This window comes from Papaver somniferum, chromosome 5 (assembly GCF_003573695.1).
Source record: "Papaver somniferum cultivar HN1 chromosome 5, ASM357369v1, whole genome shotgun sequence".
NCBI lineage: Eukaryota > Viridiplantae > Streptophyta > Magnoliopsida > Ranunculales > Papaveraceae > Papaver > Papaver somniferum.
Window position 1 is genome coordinate 94,506,359 of NC_039362.1, and position 18,217 is coordinate 94,524,575.

An 18,217-nucleotide genomic window follows, 5' to 3' on the forward strand; every position below is an offset into this window, starting at 1 on the left:
AATCAGTCTACTTGATCACAAGACAGTTTAGGGATCTTCTGTTGAAGAGAAGTAAACGGTTTTCAATAGACAAACCTAAGTCATCAGACAAACCTCGCGGTCGCATACCTCCTAAAAACAGGGATGCTGACGAGGCTGATGGCGAGGACATGCCTAAGTGCTTTTAAGTGTAAGGGTTTTGGCCATTTTGCTAACGAATTCCCAAATCGTAGAAAATACACTGGGAACAAAGGTCTAGCTGTAACACTTGATGAAATGTCTGAAACCTATGATTCTGATGAAGATAGAAAATCAAGTGTAGGGCTTCTTGATGAAAACATCGATTTTTATACTTGTAGCAATACATATATCAACCTCAATGGGTTCGGAGAAGAAGGAAACCCAATCAAGCTGGAAGATTCACTGAATCCGATAACTGGAAACCTTATCAGTGATGTTTCAGGATCAACTGTATGTCTAGCTGCTTCCACATCTCAGATGCCTGAATACTATCAAAGATTGACGTGCTCGTTTTGTTCGATAAAGGGACATGAACTATGAAGGTGTTACAAATACAAGCACCATATAAGGCACGCTAGCAAACTTCAACAAAGAGCAGATCGATTAGCAAGGAAGCTGAAACTTGCTCAGAAGACCGCGGAGGTATGTAGGATCTTATCTTCGTCTAAGAAGTTGGTTTCCAGGGATAGAATAACACCATTTGAAAAGAAAATATGGTCAAATCGTTTTGATATACAGAGATCAGAGGATTCCTCCCATGAGGAAAAATATGGAAAAATCGTTGTCCATCGCAATACAACTTGATTGTGTTGTTAGGAAAATCTTGTCTCATGTGCCTGATCGAAAAGAGACAAGATTGAGAGCTGATCCAGGCTTCAGAAAAGTTTTTCCTTCTTTTCGTAGTTTTGTTATTTTCTGTCTATCAAATAAAAGAAAGGATTATTATCGACAATTCTACTCTTTATAGGGTCTTAGAGTTGGGCGTATACGAACCTGTCAATAGGCTTCGAACCTTAAATTCCTTTTTCCTTTTGACATCCTGTATAAAACTGCTTGTTGAGTTAAGTGATTCCATCACACAAATCCAGTTGTTCATAATTGTTCTCAAAGCACTATGTCGTCAGATGGAAAGGATGTCAACATGATTGTTAAGCCTTCAATCAAGGAAAAAGAGAAATCTCCTGTTTCTAAGTCCCTGAAAAGAAAAAGAAGAAATACAAGAAAATCCAGGGCTGCTCCTTCTAACTCTCATAAGTTTTCCGATGTTCTTGATGAGTTAAAGGAAATAAGAAGGGAGATTTGTGAAATAAAGACTTTGGTGTCTAAATCTTTGGAAATTTAGAGGACCCTAATTCGACCTCTTCAGCCAAGACAGTTCGTGGGTATTGACACTTATTTCCGTGAATATTATGTCCCGATGGCTGTCGATAACAAGGAGTTCGGGAATGATAAAGAATTTCTCAAAGGAATTGTTGCCTAATATGTCTTCTTTTTGGATCAGTTGGAAGAATAACTAGCGTTTTTAATAGCGAAGATTGTGAATACACATAGCTATTTTTGTTTTCCTTAATCCGAAGTTTTCGAACTTTGTTGATTGAGAGAAACTGGAGGAATAGGCTTTGCCAAGTCCGCGAACCCAGTCAGCGAACTGACGGAAGTTCTCTTACCGAGAATTTTTGTTGGGTTTTCCAAAAACTAGTTTGCGTGTTTAATCCGCTAACCTAGTCCGCGAACTGGCGGAAGTCTCTTTGCCGAGATTTTCTGCTGAGTTTGGAAAACTCTGGCGGTTATCTTAAATCCGCGAACTTGTTTGTGAGCTTAAGTGGTTATGATCTAAAGATGTGCTCTGAACATGAAACTTAAATTACTAAGGAATGCAGTATGCAAACCGTGGCTATAAACTTCATTAGCCAGTTCAATCGAATCGAATCATCTTTGTTTCAATTGTGTCTTGTGTAGTTACATAATATCTCATAGCAATTGAACAAATCCCTAACTAGTTCATTTGAGTCAATTGAACTAGTTATGGTGAAGAAGAATAAGGTTAATATGAAATGCTCATATGGTTAACCTTTTGGGTTACTATGTTGAACCAACATACACGTACACGTTTGGGCATGGTTTTCACAAACCTAGTAAACATCTACCCAAGTGTGTTTGATAAGCTAAGTTTTCGATCTAACGGTTGAGAAATATTAGCTTGAATCTAAATCAGGTTTTCATCTAACGGTGAATATGGATTGCTTTGTAACTAAGGAAAAACCCTGATTTGAAGGCTATATAAAGGAGACGTCTAGCATTGCAAAACTAATCCCCACACGTCTGTGTGATACTAGTGCGCTCGCTAGAGTCGATTCTCCTCTAACCTTTGGTTTTCTTCTCTAAAACCAGGTTAACGACTTAAAGACTTCATTGGAATTGTGAAGCCAGGCCGATACTACTTTTATCGTAGTTGTGTGATGTGATCTTGCATTTTCTATCGTACGAGTACAATCTATTGATTGGCTTGAGATCTTGAGAGTTCTCCGATAAGCAAGATAAAGAAGTCACAAACATCTCCGTCTCACTGTTTGTGATTCCTCGACATCCTCTTGTGTATCCAAGAAAGATTGTTGAGAGGTGATTGATTAATCTAGGTTGTTTTTCAGGAATATAAGACCGGATTATCAATTGGTTCATGTTCACCTTGATTTCATATCATAAGACGGAACAAAACCTAGGGTTTTTCTGTGGGATACAGATTTATCCTTTGATAGAATTTTCTGTGTGAGACAGATTTGTATACTATCAAGTCTGTGATTTTGGGTTGCAGCAACTCTTAGTTGTGAGTGAGATCAGCTAAGGGAAGCAAGTGCGCAGTGTCCTGCTGGGATCAGAGGCGTAGGGAGTACAACTGTACCTTGGATCAGTGGGAGACTGATTGGGGTTCAACTATAGTCCAGTATGAAGTTAGCTTGTAGTAGGCTAGTGTCTTTAGCAGCTTAATGCAGTGTACACTCAATCTGGACTAGCTCCCGGGGGTTTTCTGCATTTGCGGTTTCCTCGTTAAGAAAACTTCTGGTGTCTGTGTTATTTCTTTTCCGCATTATATTTTTATATAATTGAAATAATACAGTTGGTGCATTAAAGATCATCAATTGGAAATCCAACCTTTGGTTGTTGATTGATATCGATTGATCCTTGGACATTGGTATTTGGTACCGTCCAAGTTATCTCTCTTTGATAAAGACTCGCAGATTTTCATTTGCTTGAGTAAAGATCAAATCGAGAGATTGAGATATAAACTGTTCGATATATCTTTTTATTGATTGAGTCTAACTGTCTAGTTGATTCTCATAAAAAGTATATTGGAGTTTGTCCATACGGATTGCTAAGAGAAATATTGGTTGGTGTTGTTAGACCCCCGCTTTTTCAATTGGTATCAGAGTAGGAAAACACGTTTAAGACCTCATCAGTCTGTGTTTGTAGCGATCTGAATCTATGAACAGAGGTGTTATCTCTATTAACGTGCCACCAGTCTTCGATGGCTCCAATTACTTATGGTGGAAAGTTTCTATGAGAGCTTTTCTTCAATCGCGTGATTTTCAATCATAGGTATATGTGGTTAATGGGTATAATGCTCCCGTTATGGAAGTTGGAGATGAAAGCGTTCCCAAACCTATTGGTGAATACACTCCTACCGAGATAAGCGTTGCAAAGCAAAATTCCGACGGTTTGAATACCATTATACATGCCAACGTGACAAATTGCACTAGGTCTAAAGATGCTTGGGATATCTTAGAAACCGTATTTGAAGGAAACTCCAGTGAAAAGGAAGCTAGTCTTCAAAACCTTAATTCCGATTGGGAGAATCTTCGTATGGCAGATGAAGATTCATTTGATGAGTTTAATCACAAAGTGTCTGAAATTGTTAATGCATATTTTTCCTTGGTTAAGACCATCTAGATACGAGTCTAAGAAGCATGCCATCGTTGAGGGGAATAACCTCGATAATCTTTCCAGAAACACCTTGGTTGGGAAGCTTAAGATCTTTGACCATGAGCATACATCCAAAGTCGGTAAGGATGTTTCCTTTAAAGCACATAAGAACACTAAATTACTTGTCAAAGGTAAAAGTGTTCATGTCTCTGAGATTGATCAGTCTGAGAATGATTTTTCAGATGAAGATCTTGATAAATCAGTCTCATTGATCACAAGACAGTTTAGGGATCTTCTGTTGAAGAGAAGTAAACGGTTTTCAATAGACAAACCTAAGTCATCAGACAAACCTCGCGGTCGCATACCTCCTAAAAACAGGGATGCTGACGAGGCTGATGGCGAGGACATGCCTAAGTGCTTTTAAGTGTAAGGGTTTTGGCCATTTTGCTAACGAATGCCCAAATCGTAGAAAATACACTGGGAACAAAGGTCTAGCTGTAACACTTGATGAAATGTCTGAAACCTATGATTCTGATGAAGATAGAAAATCAAGTGTAGGGCTTCTTGATGAAAACATCGATTTTTATACTTGTAGCAATACATATATCAACCTCAATGGGTTCGGAGAAGAAGGAAACCCAATCAAGCTGGAAGATTCACTGAATCCGATAACTGGAAACCTTATCAGTGATGTTTCAGGATCAACTGTATGTCTAGCTGCTTCCACATCTCAGATGCCTGAATACTATCAAAGATTGACGTGCTCGTTTTGTTCGATAAAGGGACATGAACTATGAAGGTGTTACAAATACAAGCACCATATAAGGCACGCTAGCAAACTTCAACAAAGAGCAGATCGATTAGCAAGGAAGCTGAAACTTGCTCAGAAGACCGCGGAGGTATGTAGGATCTTATCTTCGTCTAAGAAGTTGGTTTCCAGGGATAGAATAACACCATTTGAAAAGAAAATATGGTCAAATCGTTTTGATATACAGAGATCAGAGGATTCCTCCCATGAGGAAAAATATGGAAAAATCGTTGTCCATCGCAATACAACTTGATTGTGTTGTTAGGAAAATCTTGTCTCATGTGCCTGATCGAAAAGAGACAAGATTGAGAGCTGATCCAGGCTTCAGAAAAGTTTTTCCTTCTTTTCGTAGTTTTGTTATTTTCTGTCTATCAAATAAAAGAAAGGATTATTATCGACAATTCTACTCTTTATAGGGTCTTAGAGTTGGGCGTATACGAACCTGTCAATAGGCTTCGAACCTTAAATTCCTTTTTCCTTTTGACATCCTGTATAAAACTGCTTGTTGAGTTAAGTGATTCCATCACACAAATCCAGTTGTTCATAATTGTTCTCAAAGCACTATGTCGTCAGATGGAAAGGATGTCAACATGATTGTTAAGCCTTCAATCAAGGAAAAAGAGAAATCTCCTGTTTCTAAGTCCCTGAAAAGAAAAAGAAGAAATACAAGAAAATCCAGGGCTGCTCCTTCTAACTCTCATAAGTTTTCCGATGTTCTTGATGAGTTAAAGGAAATAAGAAGGGAGATTTGTGAAATAAAGACTTTGGTGTCTAAATCTTTGGAAATTTAGAGGACCCTAATTCGACCTCTTCAGCCAAGACAGTTCGTGGGTATTGACACTTATTTCCGTGAATATTATGTCCCGATGGCTGTCGATAACAAGGAGTTCGGGAATGATAAAGAATTTCTCAAAGGAATTGTTGCCTAATATGTCTTCTTTTTGGATCAGTTGGAAGAATAACTAGCGTTTTTAATAGCGAAGATTGTGAATACACATAGCTATTTTTGTTTTCCTTAATCCGAAGTTTTCGAACTTTGTTGATTGAGAGAAACTGGAGGAATAGGCTTTGCCAAGTCCGCGAACCCAGTCAGCGAACTGACGGAAGTTCTCTTACCGAGAATTTTTGTTGGGTTTTCCAAAAACTAGTTTGCGTGTTTAATCCGCTAACCTAGTCCGCGAACTGGCGGAAGTCTCTTTGCCGAGATTTTCTGCTGAGTTTGGAAAACTCTGGCGGTTATCTTAAATCCGCGAACTTGTTTGTGAGCTTAAGTGGTTATGATCTAAAGATGTGCTCTGAACATGAAACTTAAATTACTAAGGAATGCAGTATGCAAACCGTGGCTATAAACTTCATTAGCCAGTTCAATCGAATCGAATCATCTTTGTTTCAATTGTGTCTTGTGTAGTTACATAATATCTCATAGCAATTGAACAAATCCCTAACTAGTTCATTTGAGTCAATTGAACTAGTTATGGTGAAGAAGAATAAGGTTAATATGAAATGCTCATATGGTTAACCTTTTGGGTTACTATGTTGAACCAACATACACGTACACGTTTGGGCATGGTTTTCACAAACCTAGTAAACATCTACCCAAGTGTGTTTGATAAGCTAAGTTTTCGATCTAACGGTTGAGAAATATTAGCTTGAATCTAAATCAGGTTTTCATCTAACGGTGAATATGGATTGCTTTGTAACTAAGGAAAAACCCTGATTTGAAGGCTATATAAAGGAGACGTCTAGCATTGCAAAACTAATCCCCACACGTCTGTGTGATACTAGTGCGCTCGCTAGAGTCGATTCTCCTCTAACCTTTGGTTTTCTTCTCTAAAACCAGGTTAACGACTTAAAGACTTCATTGGAATTGTGAAGCCAGGCCGATACTACTTTTATCGTAGTTGTGTGATGTGATCTTGCATTTTCTATCGTACGAGTACAATTATTGATTGGCTTGAGATCTTGAGAGTTCTCCGATAAGCAAGATAAAGAAGTCACAAACATCTCCGTCTCACTGTTTGTGATTCCTCGACATCCTCTTGTGTATCCAAGAAAGATTGTTGAGAGGTGATTGATTAATCTAGGTTGTTTTTCAGGAATATAAGACCGGATTATCAATTGGTTCATGTTCACCTTGATTTCATATCATAAGACGGAACAAAACCTAGGGTTTTTCTGTGGGATACAGATTTATCCTTTGATAGAATTTTCTGTGTGAGGCAGATTTGTATACTATCAAGTCTGTGATTTTGGGTTGCAGCAACTCTTAGTTGTGAGTGAGATCAGCTAAGGGAAGCAAGTGCGCAGTGTCCTGCTGGGATCAGAGGCGTAGGGAGTACAACTGTACCTTGGATCAGTGGGAGACTGATTGGGGTTCAACTATAGTCCAGTATGAAGTTAGCTTGTAGTAGGCTAGTGTCTTTAGCAGCTTAATGCAGTGTACACTCAATCTGGACTAGCTCCCGGGGGTTTTCTGCATTTGCGGTTTCCTCGTTAAGAAAACTTCTGGTGTCTGTGTTATTTCTTTTCCGCATTATATTTTTATATAATTGAAATAATACAGTTGGTGCATTAAAGATCATCAATTGGAAATCCAACCTTTGGTTGTTGATTGATATCGATTGATCCTTGGATTGGTATTTGGTACCGTCCAAGTTATCTCTCTTTGATAAAGACTCGCAGATTTTCATTTGCTTGAGTAAAGATCAAATCGAGAGATTGAGATATAAACTGTTCGATATATCTTTTTATTGATTGAGTCTAACTGTCTAGTTGATTCTCATAAAAAGTATATTGGAGTTTGTCCATACGGATTGCTAAGAGAAATATTGGTTGGTGTTGTTAGACCCCCGCTTTTTCAATTGGTATCAGAGTAAAAACACGTTTAAGACCTCATCAGTCTGTGTTTGTAGCGATCTGAATCTATGAACAGAGGTGTTATCTCTATTAACGTGCCACCAGTCTTCGATGGCTCCAATTACTTATGGTGGAAAGTTTCTATGAGAGCTTTTCTTCAATCGCGTGATTTTCAATCATAGGTATATGTGGTTAATGGGTATAATGCTCCCGTTATGGAAGTTGGAGATGAAAGCGTTCCCAAACCTATTGGTGAATACACTCCTACCGAGATAAGCGTTGCAAAGCAAAATTCCGACGGTTTGAATACCATTATACATGCCAACGTGACAAATTGCACTAGGTCTAAAGATGCTTGGGATATCTTAGAAACCGTATTTGAAGGAAACTCCAGTGAAAAGGAAGCTAGTCTTCAAAACCTTAATTCCGATTGGGAGAATCTTCGTATGGCAGATGAAGATTCATTTGATGAGTTTAATCACAAAGTGTCTGAAATTGTTAATGCATATTTTCCTTGGTTAAGACCATCTAGATACGAGTCTAAGAAGCATGCCATCGTTGAGGGGAATAACCTCGATAATCTTTCCAGAAACACCTTGGTTGGGAAGCTTAAGATCTTTGACCATGAGCATACATCCAAAGTCGGTAAGGATTTCCTTTAAAGCACATAAGAACACTAAATTACTTGTCAAAGGTAAAAGTGTTCATGTCTCTGAGATTGATCAGTCTGAGAATGATTTTTCAGATGAAGATCTTGATAAATCAGTCTACTTGATCACAAGACAGTTTAGGGATCTTCTGTTGAAGAGAAGTAAACGGTTTTCAATAGACAAACCTAAGTCATCAGACAAACCTCGCGGTCGCATACCTCCTAAAAACAGGGATGCTGACGAGGCTGATGGCGAGGACATGCCTAAGTGCTTTTAAGTGTAAGGGTTTTGGCCATTTTGCTAACGAATCCCAAATCGTAGAAAATACACTGGGAACAAAGGTCTAGCTGTAACACTTGATGAAATGTCTGAAACCTATGATTCTGATGAAGATAGAAAATCAAGTGTAGGGCTTCTTGATGAAAACATCGATTTTTATACTTGTAGCAATACATATATCAACCTCAATGGGTTCGGAGAAGAAGGAAACCCAATCAAGCTGGAAGATTCACTGAATCCGATAACTGGAAACCTTATCAGTGATGTTTCAGGATCAACTGTATGTCTAGCTGCTTCCACATCTCAGATGCCTGAATACTATCAAAGATTGACGTGCTCGTTTTGTTCGATAAAGGGACATGAACTATGAAGGTGTTACAAATACAAGCACCATATAAGGCACGCTAGCAAACTTCAACAAAGAGCAGATCGATTAGCAAGGAAGCTGAAACTTGCTCAGAAGACCGCGGAGGTATGTAGGATCTTATCTTCGTCTAAGAAGTTGGTTTCCAGGGATAGAATAACACCATTTGAAAAGAAAATATGGTCAAATCGTTTTGATATACAGAGATCAGAGGATTCCTCCCATGAGGAAAAATATGGAAAAATCGTTGTCCATCGCAATACAACTTGATTGTGTTGTTAGGAAAATCTTGTCTCATGTGCCTGATCGAAAAGAGACAAGATTGAGAGCTGATCCAGGCTTCAGAAAAGTTTTTCCTTCTTTTCGTAGTTTTGTTATTTTCTGTCTATCAAATAAAAGAAAGGATTATTATCGACAATTCTACTCTTTATAGGGTCTTAGAGTTGGGCGTATACGAACCTGTCAATAGGCTTCGAACCTTAAATTCCTTTTTCCTTTTGACATCCTGTATAAAACTGCTTGTTGAGTTAAGTGATTCCATCACACAAATCCAGTTGTTCATAATTGTTCTCAAAGCACTATGTCGTCAGATGGAAAGGATGTCAACATGATTGTTAAGCCTTCAATCAAGGAAAAAGAGAAATCTCCTGTTTCTAAGTCCCTGAAAAGAAAAAGAAGAAATACAAGAAAATCCAGGGCTGCTCCTTCTAACTCTCATAAGTTTTCCGATGTTCTTGATGAGTTAAAGGAAATAAGAAGGGAGATTTGTGAAATAAAGACTTTGGTGTCTAAATCTTTGGAAATTTAGAGGACCCTAATTCGACCTCTTCAGCCAAGACAGTTCGTGGGTATTGACACTTATTTCCGTGAATATTATGTCCCGATGGCTGTCGATAACAAGGAGTTCGGGAATGATAAAGAATTTCTCAAAGGAATTGTTGCCTAATATGTCTTCTTTTTGGATCAGTTGGAAGAATAACTAGCGTTTTTAATAGCGAAGATTGTGAATACACATAGCTATTTTGTTTTCCTTAATCCGAAGTTTTCGAACTTTGTTGATTGAGAGAAACTGGAGGAATAGGCTTTGCCAAGTCCGCGAACCCAGTCAGCGAACTGACGGAAGTTCTCTTACCGAGAATTTTTGTTGGGTTTTCCAAAAACTAGTTTGCGTGTTTAATCCGCTAACCTAGTCCGCGAACTGGCGGAAGTCTCTTTGCCGAGATTTTCTGCTGAGTTTGGAAAACTCTGGCGGTTATCTTAAATCCGCGAACTTGTTTGTGAGCTTAAGTGGTTATGATCTAAAGATGTGCTCTGAACATGAAACTTAAATTACTAAGGAATGCAGTATGCAAACCGTGGCTATAAACTTCATTAGCCAGTTCAATCGAATCGAATCATCTTTGTTTCAATTGTGTCTTGTGTAGTTACATAATATCTCATAGCAATTGAACAAATCCCTAACTAGTTCATTTGAGTCAATTGAACTAGTTATGGTGAAGAAGAATAAGGTTAATATGAAATGCTCATATGGTTAACCTTTTGGGTTACTATGTTGAACCAACATACACGTACACGTTTGGGCATGGTTTTCACAAACCTAGTAAACATCTACCCAAGTGTGTTTGATAAGCTAAGTTTTCGATCTAACGGTTGAGAAATATTAGCTTGAATCTAAATCAGGTTTTCATCTAACGGTGAATATGGATTGCTTTGTAACTAAGGAAAAACCCTGATTTGAAGGCTATAAAGGAGACGTCTAGCATTGCAAAACTAATCCCCACACGTCTGTGTGATACTAGTGCGCTCGCTAGAGTCGATTCTCCTCTAACCTTTGGTTTTCTTCTCTAAAACCAGGTTAACGACTTAAAGACTTCATTGGAATTGTGAAGCCAGGCCGATACTACTTTTATCGTAGTTGTGTGATGTGATCTTGCATTTTCTATCGTACGAGTACAATCTATTGATTGGCTTGAGATCTTGAGAGTTCTCCGATAAGCAAGATAAAGAAGTCACAAACATCTCCGTCTCACTGTTTGTGATTCCTCGACATCCTTGTGTATCCAAGAAAGATTGTTGAGAGGTGATTGATTAATCTAGGTTGTTTTTCAGGAATATAAGACCGGATTATCAATTGGTTCATGTTCACCTTGATTTCATATCATAAGACGGAACAAAACCTAGGGTTTTTCTGTGGGATACAGATTTATCCTTTGATAGAATTTTCTGTGTGAGACAGATTTGTATACTATCAAGTCTGTGATTTTGGGTTGCAGCAACTCTTAGTTGTGAGTGAGATCAGCTAAGGGAAGCAAGTGCGCAGTGTCCTGCTGGGATCAGAGGCGTAGGGAGTACAACTGTACCTTGGATCAGTGGGAGACTGATTGGGGTTCAACTATAGTCCAGTATGAAGTTAGCTTGTAGTAGGCTAGTGTCTTTAGCAGCTTAATGCAGTGTACACTCAATCTGGACTAGCTCCCGGGGGTTTTCTGCATTTGCGGTTTCCTCGTTAAGAAAACTTCTGGTGTCTGTGTTTTTTTCCGCATTATATTTTTATATAATTGAAATAATACAGTTGGTGCATTAAAGATCATCAATTGGAAATCCAACCTTTGGTTGTTGATTGATATCGATTGATCCTTGGACATTGGTATTTGGTACCGTCCAAGTTATCTCTCTTTGATAAAGACTCGCAGATTTTCATTTGCTTGAGTAAAGATCAAATCGAGAGATTGAGATATAAACTGTTCGATATATCTTTTTATTGATTGAGTCTAACTGTCTAGTTGATTCTCATAAAAAGTATATTGGAGTTTGTCCATACGGATTGCTAAGAGAAATATTGGTTGGTGTTGTTAGACCCCCGCTTTTTCAATTGGTATCAGAGTAGGAAAACACGTTTAAGACCTCATCAGTCTGTGTTTGTAGCGATCTGAATCTATGAACAGAGGTGCTATCTCTATTAACGTGCCACCAGTCTTCGATGGCTCCAATTACTTATGGTGGAAAGTTTCTATGAGAGCTTTTCTTCAATTGCGTGATTTTCAATCATAGGTATATGTGGTTAATGGGTATAATGCTCCCGTTATGGCAGTTGGAGATGAAAGCGTTCCCAAACCTATTGGTGAATACACTCCTACCGAGATAAGTGTTGCAAAGCAAAATTCCGACGGTTTGAATACCATTATACATGCCAACGTGACAAATTGCACTAGGTCTAAAGATGCTTGGGATATCTTAGAAACCGTATTTGAAGGAAACTCCAGTGAAAAGGAAGCTAGTCTTCAAAACCTTAATTCCGATTGGGAGAATCTTCGTATGGCAGATGAAGATTCATTTGATGAGTTTAATCACAAAGTGTCTGAAATTGTTAATGCATCTTTTCCCTTGGTTAAGACCATCTAGATACGAGTCTAAGAAGCATGCCATCGTTGAGGGGAATAACCTCGATAATCTTTCCAGAAACACCTTGGTTGGGAAGATTAAGATCTTTGACCATGAGCATACATCCAAAGTCGGTAAGGATATTTCCTTTAAAGCACAGAAGAACACTAAATTACTTGTCAAAGGTAAAAGTGTTCATGTCTCTGAGATTGATCAGTCTGAGAATGATTTTTCAGATGAAGATCTTGATAAATCAGTCCCCTTGATCACAAGACAGTTTAGGGATCTTCTGTTGAAGAGAAGTAAACGGTTTTCAATAGACAAACCTAAGTCATCAGACAAACCTCGCGGTCGCATACCTCCTAAAAACAGGGATGCTGACGAGGCTGATGGCGAGGACATGCCTAAGTGCTTTTAAGTGTAAGGGTTTTGGCCATTTTGCTAACGAATGCCCAAATCGTAGAAAATACACTGGGAACAAAGGTCTAGCTGTAACACTTGATGAAATGTCTGAAACCTATGATTCTGATGAAGATAGAAAATCAAGTGTAGGGCTTCTTGATGAAAACATCGATTTTTATACTTGTAGCAATACATATATCAACCTCAATGGGTTCGGAGAAGAAGGAAACCCAATCAAGCTGGAAGATTCACTGAATCCGATAACTGGAAACCTTATCAGTGATGTTTCAGGATCAACTGTATGTCTAGCTGCTTCCACATCTCAGATGCCTGAATACTATCAAAGATTGACGTGCTCGTTTTGTTCGATAAAGGGACATGAACTATCAAGGTGTTACAAATACAAGCACCATATAAGGCACGCTAGCAAACTTCAACAAAGAGCAGATCGATTAGCAAGGAAGCTGAAACTTGCTCAGAAGACCGCGGAGGTATGTAGGATCTTATCTTCGTCTAAGAAGTTGGTTTCCAGGGATAGAATAACACCATTTGAAAAGAAAATATGGTCAAATCGTTTTGATATACAGAGATCATAGGATTCCTCCCATGAGGAAAAATATGGAAAAATCGTTGTCCATCGCAATACAACTTGATTGTGTTGTTAGGAAAATCTTGTCTCATGTGCCTGATCGAAAAGAGACAAGATTGAGAGATGATCCAGGCTTCAGAAAAGTTTTTCCTTCTTTTCGTAGTTTTGTTATTTTCTGTCTATCAAATAAAAGAAAGGATTATTATCGACAATTCTACTCTTTATAGGGTCTTAGAGTTGGGCGTATACGAACCTGTCAATAGGCTTCGAACCTTAAATTCCTTTTTCCTTTTGACATCCTGTATAAAACTGCTTGTTGAGTTAAGTGATTCCATCACACAAATCCAGTTGTTCATAATTGTTCTCAAAGCACTATGTCGTCAGATGGAAAGGATGTCAACATGATTGTTAAGCCTTCAATCAAGGAAAAAGAGAAATCTCCTGTTTCTAAGTCCCTGAAAAGAAAAAGAAGAAATACAAGAAAATCCAGGGCTGCTCCTTCTAACTCTCATAAGTTTTCCGATGTTCTTGATGAGTTAAAGGAAATAAGAAGGGAGATTTGTGAAATAAAGACTTTGGTGTCTAAATCTTTGGAAATTCAGAGGACCCTAATTCGACCTCTTCAGCCAAGACAGTTCGTGGGTATTGACACTTATTTCCGTGAATATTATGTCCCGATGGCTGTCGATAACAAGGAGTTCGGGAATGATAAAGAATTTCTCAAAGGAATTGTTGCCTAATATGTCTTCTTTTTGGATCAGTTGGAAGAATAACTAGCGTTTTTAATAGCGAAGATTGTGAATACACATAGCTATTTTTGTTTTCATCTTCTTGTGTTATTTTTTAGGTTTATTTTTTCTAAATTCTAAAAATATTTAGAGGATGATATTATTGCAGTATTAATCTGTTAGTATTGCAAAATATCTATGGAATATGTATTGTTTGCGTCCGTGAACTTGAAGGTCCCATATTTTGTCAAAAGTAAAGTCATTCATAAATTGATATTCGTATTGATGAAAGGACGAATGGACTTTTGACAAATACAAAAGTTATGCCTATGCAGTCATTTATTTGATGGAAAATAGGATGCAATCTTTTGCAAGACAAGGATAAAGTCTATTATGTCGTTATGCATATAGTGATGGAAAATAGAATAGATCCTTGTATGTTATCCACGGTATTGATCTTTATTGATCCATTTTGTTATGTATTACCGTGAAGGTTCCATTGTGTGTCTCATGTTGAGCACGATACAACTAAGTCGATTAATTTTGGCTTTTTTGATTGTTCCATGAAATGCTATATGATGAGCATTCTTGAACTAAATTAATCATCTTGATTGGTTATTTAGTTATTTGCTTCGAAAGTCTTCTTTTGTCGAGCAAATCTTTTGACAATTAAATTGATTACTTCGGTGATTAGTTTGGTTGTGTATTCCAATTAGATTAATTATAGTTTCTCTTATAATTAATTTAGTTGAGTTTTCATATATTCCACAAGTTCTTGTGTTGAGTATATGAACGGCTATACTAATCATGTTCTATTGGTTAATGTAGTCGTATGTTCCGTAAGGTTTTTCCTTCTGTTGAGTATTTGAACGGTTAAGTTAGTCATATCCGTATGATTGGCTTAGTCGTAGCTCCATAAGTTTACTTATGTTTAGCAGAATCAATTAAATTGATCACTTTTGTGGTTTGATTTAGTTGCGTATTCCAATTAAATTAATCATGGGTTTACTTGTGATTGATTTGGTTGAGTTTTGGATATAGAAAATCATTCCCATGGTTTTTGGTGTCCAATTAAAAATTCTTCTTTTCTTTCGAAATTAAGGTCGTTCTTGTTGTTCCTTCGGGAATGACATCAAATAGGGGGGAGTTCTTTTGAACTTGTGCTTAATGGTAATATCTTGCGGGGTGTGCGGCTGTGGAATTTTATAGGGGTTATCTTGTATCTTAAAACTCCTTGATGAATGCATTTAGCTTCGGCTTTATGATTTCATCCAAATTAAGTTGGTATGTAATTTTATTTTAGTCTATGAAATGTGTCTTGTGGAAATTTCATTATGATCCCGTTCTTTTACCTTTGCCAATTTTATTGACAAAAAGGGGGAGAAATAATGTAGTTCACACTACAAATATATATGGTTTTCGGATAATTGTGTGAGGGGGAGTGGTTTCCATAATCGAGATGGAGTATTGACTAAGGAGGAGTGATACATATCACCGTAGTATTATTATTAAAATCGTGATGCAGTTGGACTTTGATGTTACATAATAATACTATGTCACTGTATAATAATGATCGAGAATCTCGATTTCTCTCATTGTTATAGTCACCTGCTGAACAAGGGATCAAAGGATCAATAATATCTTGACTAATAGACTCTTCTCATCCACGATGGTTTCATTATTAATATTACCAAGATGAAAAAAATCATAACTTGATAGATTAAGGGTCAAAGTCAGAGCTTTCTCGACTGATGGAACTAGTCCAAGCACGGGAAAAACTAGAGGTTCTAGTTTGTGCTTCCATCTATTAGTGTTTAGCAGCGGTGTGGAGTCTAACAAATCGTTGACTTCACAAATAACACTATCATCATCAAAATCATACCCAAAATGAGCTAAGCAAACCTCTAGTGGATCTTCCAAGTGGTCCTTGCCAAAGCTTTGCGAGTGCATCTTTTCGCCTGTAGCACTTCAAACTAAGGTATACCTGGAAAATATTCAAACAAACTGCGTAAAAAGAACTAAAAGAAATTATATACAAAAAAATAAAAAATAAATTATATACAAAAATTGATATCAATTAGAGTGTATTATGCAACCATTCCCCGGAAGCGGCGCCAAAAACTTGATGTAGATTTTAGATAACCAAAATTAATGATTAAATGAAACCCAGTTATATCCGCAAGCGCACAAGTCAATAGTAATATAGATAGCAAATGCGGTTCGTTCCCACAGGGAGTGTGAAATACTCTACCAACTAATACCAAAACAAAATAATCAAATAGATAATGTTTTAACGATTTTTCAAAAATTAGGGACAAAAATGAAATAATAATAATTCAAACAATAATGGGAAAGGGTTGTTAGGGTTTTCGATTTTCACCAATTCAATCATATAAAACTCTACTAATCTCTATTTATTACTCAAGACAATTTTTGAAACCAATCTCATGTCTCGGAAGATTGTATGTTAAATTCTCAAATATAGTTTCTCGGTTGTAATATCCTTCGCTTCAAGGGTAGTGATTCTAAAGCATTACCTATCTATCCTTGCATACCACGTCCAGGGATTTAACCGAAGCACGAAATATCAATTCAAAAGCATAAATAATCTAGAAAATCACATGAGTAATTAAATACCAAGCTATATGAAGAGAAATTACTAATCAATGAATTATTATTAGAAATATCATTGTTGAGTCTATATTATTAAATTGGTTTCCATTTCAACCCTAAAAAACAATTTAGCAAACCATGGAGAAAAATGAAATCAAAACTGCAAACCCTTGTTTCTCCGCTTCACGGCTCTGCAACCGCCCCCACACAACACAGACGTCACTCCACCCTTTTTATGGTTCCTCCACTTCAGACATATTAAAGTGTAAATGAGAATAATATATTCTTTCCTTATCAAATTTTTGCATGTGAATAATTAAAGTAAGAAGTATAATTCTTTCTCCAATCACAATTAATTTCCCTTGCATGTATCTTTGACCACCAACCAAAATGTATGTTCACAATCTCGTGTCCACGTTTAATATAATTCACTCCCACTAATAATGGTAAGTAAAATAATATTACTTCACTACTTTATTTTCTTCCATTTTCCATAATACCACTTAATTTCTTTATTTTCTTTCCTTTTCCGAGTGAGAGTTGCATTTATGTGGATCCCATAATACTTCATGAATATATTGTCATGCCATATACCATCTTGCAAAATCTTTTCACATTGAATACTGATTCCCTCTTGACAACCACAATATTCTCTCATTAATAAATTAACACCAATTAATTATCCCCATATATTTTCTTCTGCATGTCATTACCCGATGGAGGTGTGTCACTAAGGAAACAACCTTGGATATTGAATTTGGAAGTGTAGCAGGTGCTTCAAGAATTAATGCGGCTACCTTTGGAAACTCAATTTTGTTCATGCTATACGTAAATTTATGCCAACACCGTTTTAGTTTCATATTCACCATTTCGACTCCCTTCTGTTGTCATGGTAACTAGACTGGTTGTTGATATATGGAAATATCAGGCCAACCCAGTTTCATCATGGTGGTTGCTGATACATGGAGATACCAGGCCAACCCCGTTTCATCATGGTGGTTGCTGATACATGGAGATACCAGTCCAACCTCATTTATCATTGTGCTGCTGATATATAGAAATACCAGGCTAGCATATGTGATCATTGTGGTTGTTGATACATGGAGATACCAGGACAACCCGGCTGCTGATACATGGAAATACCAGGCCAGCATAATAAGTGTTGCTGATATATAGAAATACCAGGCCAGCATAATAAGTGCTGCTGATATATAGAAATACCAGGCCAGCATATTTGCCATTTTCGTCGCAAACACCATTAAGTCTCACATTTTGCTGTTTATTCGTTGAATGATCAAATTCACTTGTACTTTCTACAAAAGCACTAAAATAGTATTAGTAACTAAAATATTGAATTCTAGCTAATATACATATGGGTATAAAATGTAGAATTTACATACACCCCGACACTTATATTTTGCTAGTCCTCGAGCAAAACAGAGATATTATGCAATTGATTTTTTTTTTTTAATTCCTAAGAAAAGTGAAAATCTGCAAAAATATAGGTAATTACCCACTCCCCCACACTTAAACATTACATTGTCCTCAATGTAATTGAGTCATCCAAGGTAGAAATTAAGATGGGAAAGGTAAAAATAAACAAAAATAAAATAAGAGATAGAGTAGAGG